At 41.2% G+C, this 10,019-nt stretch overlaps 1 long non-coding RNA gene across 1 annotated transcript; it reads right to left on the bottom strand.

Moving 5' to 3' along the window:
• Nucleotides 1-1,474: 1,474 nt before the first annotated feature.
• Nucleotides 1,475-6,990, bottom strand: LOC122556305 (uncharacterized). Its single transcript, XR_006313496.2, has 3 exons — nucleotides 6,871-6,990; nucleotides 6,606-6,772; nucleotides 1,475-3,925 (listed from the first exon to the last, which is right to left on the bottom strand). It is a non-coding gene; the product is annotated as an uncharacterized LOC122556305 (long non-coding RNA).
• Nucleotides 6,991-10,019: the final 3,029 nt, after the last annotated feature.

Below are 10,019 nucleotides of genomic sequence, written 5' to 3'. Positions count from 1 at the left end.
GCTGAGAGCATCCTGCTCATCGCCCCCAGCTTGAACTTCTGAGGTAGATCCTTATCGTCATTTTTTTATTTCACATTCGCCTCATTTGGCTGTTTGATGTCCTGTTTTGTCCCTGGTCACCAGATTTGCAATTGCATGACTTGGAGATCTGTTTCTTCCTTGTACTAACAAGACCAAAATTACAGATGGTTTGCCTGTGATCTTTTTGAGAGACTGCTTGTCTTCTCAGGACACAATTGCTGTTTATTCCAGCTTACACACGGTTCTTTTTACTGGTTTTAATCTAATCGAATGTTTAAAAAGCCACTAAAGAGATGCGAAGTATAAAGCACATCCTTATGGCAATAAATGCACTGAATGTCATTTCATATACTATATACACTGTAATGCCAATGAAGATTCCCTTAATATTAGAATAACTAGCAGTATGCTTTCATAATAAAGGTATAAAGGCTGCATAGATGTTAAAACCTAAATTAAAATGATGTAAATATTAGCAGAGATGGCTTAAACTGTGTTAAGAAACTTTGAAAAGAGGTGTGCAATCTGTTTCGAACAGTAATAGCAAGACAAATGTTGTAAAAATGTTGAAGCTTCCTGGTGCATGGTCTCAATGGATGAAATCTACCAGATGGGCAATTTTGTATTTGAATTTCTACTTCAATTACAGCAGTAGAGAAAACATACATTTGGGAACTCATGAAATTTCTAACAATTTTAATCGCTTCAGCAAAAATTATGCTCATGGCAAATAAAGAACCGAAAGTGCCGGAACAATTCAGCAGAGTCAATTGACTCTTCTCCAGAAGGGTTTGGAAGAAAATTGATTGGATTCAAAATGTTAACTCTGTTTCTCCCTCCACAGATACTGCCAAATCTGCTGAGTTTCTCCAACACGTTTTGTTTGGATTGCCAGCATCTTCAATATTTTGCTTTTATTATGCTCATTACAACTTATAGAGTCATAGTCATATTCTTGGTTTCTAAGAGTAAGGTAACATATATTAGAGAACTGCATCATAAGTGTAAGAGTTCTTTTGTTAATCTTAAATCATTAATGTAAGAAAGTAAAGCTCTTGTTAGAAAATAATATTTCAGTCATATCAGTTATTTATTTTTGGCTTTGATTTCTTTGAATGCAGCCTGGGATATGTGCTATCAATTACAGCAGAATGATAAAACTGAAGCTTCTGATTAACAGATATGTTTCATATGTTTGTTAAATTGTCATTTCCTGCCTTGGAATATTTAAGTAGCTGTTAGATCCAAAGGATTTCCTCAGGATTAAAAGCAATTCCTGGCTGGATTTTAGGATGGAGTGTACTGAGTAATCACAGCAGATTTAATTAATTTAATATATTTATTTCTTCCAGTACATCATATCTCATGTTGAACTAGTCAAGGACAACAATTAAAAATTTATCTGCTTTGAACAGTTATTTCCAAAACTGGAAGTGGAAACAATAGACAAATTCTAGTCTTGCACCCTCTTCTCCATGCCACCACCATCTTTGAACAGGAACTGACTGGTTCTCTAACTTGTGAACTGAGATAAAAGTTACCATCCATCCTATTTGACAATGGAATCTTTATTTCAATTTACAAATTTCAGACTCAAATGCATCAACCTGCCTGATGACTACTGGTGGGTCATTAGAAATGAACACATGATTAATAGGGTCGACCATATAGTCAAAAGTGTAAGGTTTTTCTGTCTAATGCCAACTTGGAGAATTTTAAAGTTGAAAACCTTCCAGATGAATTCATGTAGATTGGGGTTTTATTACTTCACTATGACTTCAGTGACATTTTAACTGTAGCTTGAGTAAGGAAGCCTCGAGAGAAAAGGAAATCCTCCACATAGGTCAAAAAATTTCCTTTGCGATGTATGTTTGGAGCAGGGAGTTGGTTGGTTGCAAACAGTAACAGTTCAGGTGGTCTAGACCCACTTGTTTTCATGAAGGTAATACACGGGGAGGAGCTTTGTCAGGATTCTATACTTTATGACTCTATGACTCTGTGACTTTGTGACTCTAGGATCTCATAAGTGGGAAAAAGAGAGGCTGCAGACATCATACTTTCCTTATGAGGCTCAGAGAATCACACAAAAGCTTTAAAAAAATCATTAGAAATACTTATCAGGTCAGGCAGCATGTGTGGAGGTGAAAAACAGGGAGCATGGACAAATGTGGGTACCACCTTGGTTGGAAGAGAGCCCTCATGGGCATAAGGACATACTCCTTTCTATTGCCCAGCAGGCTATTGAGTGAAAACTGCACAATTCACCACGTTCCTTCTGCTTTTCCCCAAAAATCACAAATTTGCAGTCAGGCAGAATGAGGCCCTTAAATGACGACAGATTGACCACTTCCGGGCCTCATTAGGCTAAGGAATATGGGGGACAGGTCAGAGTGGACAGGAAGGCAGTGCACTGACAACCCACTTTATTCTACATGCCTCCCAACCTTCAATCCTACAGGGTGAGAGTGTGCCATACAATTTGCCACTATATTTTTGTATCCATAGATGCTACTGTCTTCATTATAGCATGAGCCCACAAACTACACAACGTACTGATTGACCACTGGAATGACTTAAATGCTTAGTACAATGAGCTTCCATGAGATGAGCTGTCCATTTCCAAAAGGTTGCTACAGGTCCTTCTGTAGCAGATGTTCTAAGTCTACAACAGCCTAATTTAAGATGAATATGCTGAAAAGAAAAGTCTTGTTTTTACCATATCAAGCTGTGTGTGGAGAAGTGATGAGCAGGAACAGAATTGTAGAGTCTTCATTGTTTGCCTGTCAAAAACACTTCATGTTTTCAATTGAGCAGCACATTTGGAGCTCCCAAATGAATACCAGTCAGACTTTGTACGGTGCAATTTAAGTGGGTGCAAGGATAAGATTATTTAAAAAGTTGAAACAAAATATTGACAGGAAAATAGCTATAATACCAGTAGATTCTCCAGCAAAACAAACAAATATATGGAACAAAATGTAACAAACTCACTTTAAACAAAATTGAAAAGTGACTTAGTTCACTTGGCAAGGTAAATGTATGCAGTCTGATAGCAATCTCGACTTAGTGCTTGCTGACTATACCACCCTGTCAAGGTAGGTTTTGTCCATAAAATTCACAATAAATCTAACCTGGCCAATCAACTTCCTCTCAACCATCAGTAAAGTGATGGAAAAATTAATAAATCATGATACTTATTCACCAAAGGTGTACTCACTTATGTTTGGCTCGAGTTCCAAAACTACTCTGCTCAAGTCCTACTTAAGGTTTTAGATTAGATGAGATTACTTACAGTGTGGAAACCGGCCCTTCGGCCCAACAAGTCCACACCGACCTGCCGAAGCGCAACCCACCCATACCCCTACATTTACCCCTTTAACCTAACACTACGGGCAATTTAGCATGGCCAATTCACCTGACCCGCACATCTTTGGACTGTGGGAGGAAACCGGAGCACCCGGAGGAAACCCATGCAGACACGGGGAGAATGTGCAAACTCCACACAGTCAGTCGCCTGAGTCGGGAATTGAACCCGGGTCTCTGGCGGCTGTGAGCCAGCAGTGCTAACCACTGTGCCACCGTGCCGCCCACATAAGGAAAGGAATGTAAGTACAGCAGTTTCTAACGTCAATGCAACATTTGACCAACCATGTAACTGTCACAAATTTAGAGTTAATGTGGGTAATGAGAAAACTGTGCGGAGAATGAATCTGACACGTACAAAGATGGTTGTAGCAGTTACTTTCCCAGAGTGTAGCTACAGGACAACATTCCTGGACTAACCATCATGATCATCAGCTGTCTTATCAATGACCTTCCCATTGTTAGGAATGGAGCTTCTGATGTTCCTGCGGTGTTCAGCTCCATTCTTAATGTCTCCAAAACTGGGATAACCCAAGCAAGCCTACAGCAGGATTTGAACAAGACCAAGGTTTAGACTAAAAAGCTGCAGATCATGTTCACACCACTTAAATGTTAGGAGCTAACTGTATGTGATTGGAATATTTATCATTTTTATGCATGACACAGTAATATTAACATTCAAAAAGTTCAATATCATTAAGAAAAGAAACTAGGTTTGATCTTTACCCTTGCCACTGAATTCAAATTCTTCTTCTCTAACACCAGCATTAAGATAGCTGCAGAATGAACAATGTATGTATTCAACAAGTTCACAACAAATTGAACAAAAATTGAGTGAATATAAAGACATAAGAAATGGAAGAGGCCTCGGCTATTCGGCCCTTCAAGTCGGTTCCATCATTTAACAAGATCATGGTTGAGGCTCAGGCATCAGCTCCAGGTTCCTATAACAGCTTGGTGACCTATTGCAACAAATTAGTAAAAAGTCAGTTGTAGTGATTGGAATGAGGTCAGGAAGGTGGACTTCATGGAATATGAGTTTCCTGATTGGGGCTGTTAATCTTGTCCAATCTGGGAGCCCTGGCTGGCAGATTTAACCAGGAGTGTCAGAGGTTCTCTTCACTCATAGAGTCATAGAGTCCTACAGCACGGAGACAGGCCCTTTGACTCAAACTGATCCATGCCAACCAAAATATCCATCTACGCTAGCCCTATTTTTCCACTCTTGGCCTATATCCTTCTGGTTCTGGGGGGCCTCGGTCAGTGTCAAGGACTTTTCACACGTAAATAAAGGGGTAAATGATGGGAAACCGGCCTTTGAGGGGTAATTTTACCAGTGAAAGTAAACATTACTCTTGTATTGGAGCCAACATTATTCAGGATTTCATAAGTCAACTCAGCCATTATCACATACGTGCTTTGTCCTTTCCTATTAATTTATTTCCCATTTCTTGGGAAATGGGTGCAATGGTGTTGAAGAAGAACCTGGATTAATTTAGAAATGGTTAGTTGTTTCATTTAAATTTATTTTAAATGGACTGTTGTGATGTTATTTTCAGATTGGATGTTAAAAATTGATTAAACACCTATTACTCATACAAACAATGTGCATGCATTTTTTATTTATGCTGTACCCCCAAGATTGAACAAGTTGATAGAACTATCAGGAGAGAGAAAGGCAATGAAACTGCTTAGATCACTCTCTCAAAATGGCAGCCAGAAGTAAGATGAGCTGAACAATTTCTTTCAGCACTGTATCTATAAAATGTGCATCAGACAACTCTGTATTCAGATCTGGCCTTTGAAGTCAAAGTAGGTTGAAACATGAAAGTATTTTAGTTTAGTATTTGTTAATGTTTACACTCATCTGAACTCTTTGCTGCCTATTGGACAGAAAAAGAAAAGATTTGCAGTCAGTTACTGAGGCAGCCTGCAAACTAACTGGTTCAATGAAAATGTACTCCTGGATTCCTTGATCATGCTTGCTGTCATCTGCTCTTGACAGTTCACTTTCTAATTAAGATTCAGGATGACTGGTAATACTCACAGCATCCAAGTGGTGCAGTCATTTTGACTTAGGTGCTGAACAATAGCTTACAGTGAAAATATTACTTTTTGCAGGCACTGGGAAAGAAAATACTTCACTGCAGTTCACTGCACCAAAGATCAAAGCATAAAAAAACACCTTGTACTGGTGAGACAGAACAGCTAATTTTCTGATCTGATCAAGTCAGCAGTGACAATGTTGGCATATAGGCACTGTGCCCATTCAAGGGATACAAGGCTGACCTTGATGAAAATGGAAGAATTGCATCTAACGGGTCCTCCACCATTTAAACTACCCCTTAATTATGAGCGGACTGTTTTGGGGGCAGTGCACTTGACTCTGTTGCAGATGCTTAAAGGTGTTTTTGAAAGAAAGGCTTTCTGTTACACATCTCCAGAGATGTGTGTTGAATTCCAAAATGTTACAACATAGCAGGACAAGCACCTTTGAAAGAAAGGATACACAGCAGGATTAGTTTATTTAACACTCCCTTTTCTCTTCGGAAGAGATTTTCCAATTTGAGGATGCTGTAATCGAACATCCATAAGATCTGACTTCAAATGCGGAAATTATGTAAAACCCTGACACAATTAGCCAGCAAATCAATCCAAATTTACTCAGAGAAAGTAATTGGGAAAAGCAAGCATAGCAGAAAGTGTGTTTATTTAAATGTCAGCCTGCAAGCCTATTCTGCTGCATGGCATAAATTGTAGCTGCAGTTTTCTGGGAAATGTTCCAAAGCAATGATGTATGTGCAAGTACTCACATCAGTGAGTGTATGTTGTGATTATATAAATGAAAATTGAGGATACATGATTGGGTGTTCTTTTATATGCTGCAGCTGCTGCCAATGTCTCAATATTATTCATTTGCTAAACAGGATAGGGTGAGACATCACAGAAAGAAACAGACATGCATAACAAGAGGAATATTATTGCTATAAAGCAAGGAAAGTATTGGGAGATGTTAAAAGCTTCTTGAAATTTGATAGCATGTAAAACAAAATCTGAAGGGGACTGATGTAGCCAGATTTGGACATATTGACCCCCTTCTCCTTCAGTAGGCATAGTTCAAGAGGCAGTGTGATATCTTGTGTTTTCCAAGAAACCAGTTTCTCATTTCAACTAATGTTGGTTATCTGATACAGTGTAAATTTAAGCTAAAGTATACCCACCCTGGTAAGTATGAAGACTTTGATGGGAGAGTGTCTGATATTAACTGTGAGTTGGTATCTGCTGAGTAAGTACAGGTATAGATTCTGGTGATAATAGAAGAGACACAGGGAACTGCTGCTTGAAGAGGTGAGCTTGTGTCCATCCTCAGCTGACAAGATCAGGAGACCTACGTGGAAAAGAAAGGTAGCATCTGAGCAGCATTAGTTTACACAGTTGTTTGAAAGTATGGAAAGCACTTTGAGAGTGAAGTAAATAATGCATCACCTAGTTCCTTCAGCAACAAGTCATTTTATTGCACAGGGTCGAAGGCTGTCAATGTTCAGTGGTCACAAGATAGTCTATTCAAAGGCAGTCAGGCTTCTGGAATTTAAATACTCACAGTGTTAAGGGCAAAGGCACACAATGTTCAGCTGCTCATGAAAAGACCATTGATAGACAGTCAGACTTATTGTAATATGATTATAAAAAATGTTAGGCCTTTAGCCTGCACAATTTAGGAATCCCCACTGCCTTAATAAAAAAAATCTGACTGGGGCAGTCAAGTCTGCCTTAACTAACAAGGGCAATGAACTTAAATGACCCCATATGTGGTGCAATTAAAAGGGGCATAAATTTTTTAAAAATGTAAGGCTGGTCAACAGAAAAGGAAAGAAAAGCAACTTAAAAGGTGTGGTTGTCAGGGGCATTGGAACCATCCTTAGGAATGGAAATAGCAAATTGAGACTGAGGGGAGAGAGACAAAGTAATAGAGGCAAGTGGGGCAATGAAGGGTGAGATCGAGACATGAATTTAGGGGAGGGAAGGTGGTCATTTGGTGAACTAAAGAGACAAAAAGAGCAGTGGAATTGAATGAGGGGTTGAATTGGTGAGGCTGGGCATTTCTACAGGGAAAGGTCAGGAATACTGAGAAAAGTAATGAGAGCTAATTTAAAAAGTATTGATGAAACAGAGGGGAAGAATGGTGACATGACTAAGCCAAAGTAGTACAGGATAAAAATCACAAGAAAAGGGGAGGACAGAGGGGAAATAATCTAAAGAAAAGCCACCATCTTTCCAAGACTCCAACGCCAAACCAGGAATTCTGACAGTGCACTGTGCAGAAGGGAGGCGCCCAGATTTCTTTGCATGTGGTAAGGCATAGCAAGCACATTTCCAAAAGAAGCAATCAAAACAAAATTGGAAGTATAGATTGCATGAGCTTGGTGTTAATGAATTTGTATTGAAGGAAAGCCATCAATGCAAATTAAAGACAAATATGGTGTAAAAGCTACAAACAGCTCCCTCTCCACCATGTCGAGTCGAGTATTAAGCTTTCGCAAGAAAGGTAGCCAAGATTCACCAGCAATACTAATGGTTTTATTGGGGGAGATTAATAAACAATCAGCCATACAGAATCAATCAAAGGCCCTTGCATGTGAAAGTTAACAACACTGTAATGAAGCCTTTGTGCTGCCTGATCATTCCAATGTGCAAGGATTAAATCACAAGTGATAATGAAGGAGAAATAGGTGCACATTTTGCTGTTTGGCCCGTGCATGCAAAGCAATAGGATGATGTGAAGAGAACTTCTGGCACAGTTGTAGTGTTGAAACTTTATTGCTGGAACAGCACAGCAGGTCAGGCAGCATCCAGGGAACAGGAGATTCGACGTTTCGGGCACAGGCCCTTCTTCAGGAATGAGCAGAGAGTGTTCAGCAGGAGAAGATAAAAGGTAGGGAGGAGGGACTTGGAGGAGGGGCGTTGGAAATGTGATAGGTGGAAAGAGGTCAAGGTGAGGGTGATAGGTCGGAGTAGGATGGAGGCGGAGAGGTCAAGAAGAAGACTGCAGGTCAGGAAGGCAGTGCCGGGCTGGAGGGATTCGGCTGAGACAAGGTGGGGGGAGGGGGTATGAAGAAACTGGTGAAGTCCAAGTTCATCCCCTGTGGTTGGAGAGTTCCCAGTCGGAAGATAAGACGCTCCTCCTCCGACCGTCGCGTTGTTGTGGTTTGGCGGTGGATGAGTCCAATGACCTGCATATCCTCGGTGGAGTGGGAGGGGGAGTTGAAATGCTGTGCTACAGGGTGGTTGGGTTGGTTCGTCCGGGTGGCCCAGAGGTGCTCTCTGAATCGCTCCGCAAGTAGGCGGCCTGTCTCCCCAATATAGAGGAGGCCACACCGGCTGCAGCGGATGCAGTAGATGATGTGGGTGGAGGTGCAGGTGAATCTGTGGCGGATATGGAAGTTTCCTTTGGGGCCTTAGAGAGAAGTGAGGGGGGAGGTGTGGGCGCAAGTGTTGCACCTCCTGCGGTTGCAAGGGAAGGTGCCGGGAGTGGAGGTTGGGTCGGTGGGGGGTGTGGATCTGACAAGGGAGTCGCGGAGGGAGTGGTCTCTACGGAAAGCTGATAGGGGAGGGGAGGGAAATATATCCTTGGTGCTGGGGTCTGTTTGGAGGTGGCGGAAGTGATGGCGGATGATGCGCTGTACATGGAGATTGGTGGGGTGGTAGGTGAGGACCAGTGGGGTTCTGTCCTGGTGGCGGTTGGAGGGGCGGGGCTCAAGGGCGGAGGAGCGGGAAGTGGAGGAGATGCGGTGGAGGGCACCGTCGACCACGTCGGGGGGGAAATTGCGGTCCTTGAAGAAGGAGGCCATCTGTGTTGTACGTATTTTGAACTGGTCCTCCTGGGAGCAGATGCGGCGGAGACGAAGGAATTGGGAGAATGGGATGGCGTTTTTACAGGGGGCAGGATGGGAGGAGGTGTAGTGTAGTGTACCTATTTCTGGGTTAGGTGGCCCATCTTCAAGTCCTATCTGCTCCAGAGGTGGTAATAACACTTCTGAACAAGTTGTTTTGAAAAAAATCTACAATTCTGGAAAAAATTGTTAATAGGTCAGAACTTGGGAAATAAAACTTAAGCCCCACATCAATGGTAGGGAAACTATTGGAGAAAATTCAGAATGAGAGCATTAACTTCCACTTGGAGATGCAAGTTTTGATCAAGGATTGTCAACACAGCTTTGTCAGAGGGAGCTCTTGCCTAACAAATTTGATTGATTTGTTTTTTGAGGAAGTGACTAGCATGGAGATGACAACAGAGTAGTTGGTGCAGTTTATATAGATTTCAGCAATGCTTTAACAAGTTCCACATCAAAGACTGATAAAGAAAGTAAAAACACATGGGATCTAGAATAACTTGATGAATTGGATCCAAAATTTGCTTAGTGATATGAAACAGAGTATGGTGATAGAGGGTGTTTGTGTTACTGGAGACCACTGTCCAGTGATATATTATTGGGATCGGTGCTGGGTCCCTCATTGTTCATGGATATATATATATATATATATATATATAAATGAATGATACAGGTGAAAATGTGGGTGAGTATGATAAGTAAGTTTGAGGATAACACAAAGATTGGCCGGGTGGTTGACAGTGA

Source organism: Chiloscyllium plagiosum, unplaced genomic scaffold (genome assembly GCF_037043375.1).
Source record: "Chiloscyllium plagiosum isolate Xiang-an unplaced genomic scaffold, Cpla_swu_hap1 HiC_scaffold_13, whole genome shotgun sequence".
NCBI lineage: Eukaryota > Metazoa > Chordata > Chondrichthyes > Orectolobiformes > Hemiscylliidae > Chiloscyllium > Chiloscyllium plagiosum.
Note: the sequence above shows the minus strand (reverse complement) of the source record. Positions and strands in the feature narration are given on the sequence as shown.